Genomic DNA, 1,660 nt, shown 5'->3' with positions numbered 1-1,660 from the left:
TATGGATTTACAAACTACAGGCCACTAAATACCCTGGTTTAATTGAAGATATGGATTTACAAACTACAGGCCACTAAATACCCTGGTTTAAATGAAGATATGGATTTCTCACCCTTCCTTTTAGGATCGTGATGGGTCCATTTGCTGTCATCTAGTGGACATTTTGCTCAATTGCCCTCAGCTATGGTGAGACTGTTGTTCATGTTTTGCTGTGTACTATGGAATATATTGCTTTCTTTTTCTTGATACTTCTCCCAGTCATATTTAAGGTTAGAACTACCTTTCAGTGTTCTGATACTTCTATCTTGGAGTTGTATTTTTATAATAACATAGCTACAGTATTTCACCTTTTAATGTGTATAGTATTGCTTACTAGGTGTGTCCAATCAATTGTGTAACCACTCCCTCTTCCAATTAGGGCTAATTGAAAAGCTGTTCAAAAGAGGACATTGTATTCCTTTTTTTTTGTTCTCCCTGAGGAAGGCCATGCAGCCGAAACGCGTCGGTTTTTAAAAACTTTGTTTCTATTGAACATGCCATACCAATAAAGGCATTTTAATCAATTATATTAGAGTGCCTTGGTCCTCCTTTCTTTTTGATGACCAATTTGCCCCTTTTACCAAAGAGCACCTTCGATCTACCAAAATTTACTATGGTGTACCGTGGTAGCGCTTCCCTTCCTCCTCTTTCCATAAATACATTTGATTTGATCTGGGTTTGGTGGATGGCAAGGGAACACTACCTGCCTGAATGCATAGTGTCAACTGTAAAGTTTGGTGGATCAGAAATAATGGTTTGGGGCAGTTTTTCATGGTTCGGGCTATGCCCCTTAGCTCCAGTGAAGGTAAATCTTAACACTACAGCATACAATGACATTCTAGATGATTCTGTGGTCCAACTTTGTGGCAACAGTTGGGGGAAGGGCCTTTCCTGTTTCAGCATGACAATTCCCCGGTGCACAAAGCCAGGTCCATACAGAAATTGTTTGTCGAGGTCGTTCTGGAAGAACTAGTCTGGTCTGCACATAGCCCTGATCTCAACCCCATCAAACACCTTTGGGATGAATTGGAACGCCGACTGCAAGACAGGGCTAATCACCCAACACCAGTGTCCGACCTCACTAATGCTCTTGTGGCCGAGTAGAAGCAAGTCAAAGCAGCAATGTTCTAACATCTTGTGAAAAGCTTTCCCAGAAGAGTGGAGGCTGTTATGACAGCAAAGGGCAGACCAACTTAATGCCCATGATTTTGGAATGAGATGTTCGACGAGCAGGTGTCCACGTACTTTTGATCCTGTAGTGTATCTTTGTCAACACCAGCACGGTTTCCATTAGATAACACAGTCACAAAGTCAGATTCCATAGCCACATTGTCAAAATAGGTGCACAAAATAGGTGCTTGTTGGTCTAAATTTAAGGTTTGGGTTAGGCATAAGGTTAGCAGTGTGGTTATAGTTAGGGTTAGGTTTGAAATCAGATTTTAAGAAGAGAAATTATAGAAATGGGCAGGGTTTAGACATAATTATGACTTTATAATTATGACTTTATGGCTGTGATAACTAGTGACGACCATACAGCACACTTTGGCACACAGGCAAACGTGGCTTTACCGAAGACAACACGGAGTAAAGTGCAATGAATTAAACCAAAGTTGACACAATG

This window comes from Oncorhynchus masou, chromosome 11 (assembly GCF_036934945.1).
Source record: "Oncorhynchus masou masou isolate Uvic2021 chromosome 11, UVic_Omas_1.1, whole genome shotgun sequence".
Lineage (NCBI taxonomy): Eukaryota > Metazoa > Chordata > Actinopteri > Salmoniformes > Salmonidae > Oncorhynchus > Oncorhynchus masou.
Note: the sequence above shows the minus strand (reverse complement) of the source record.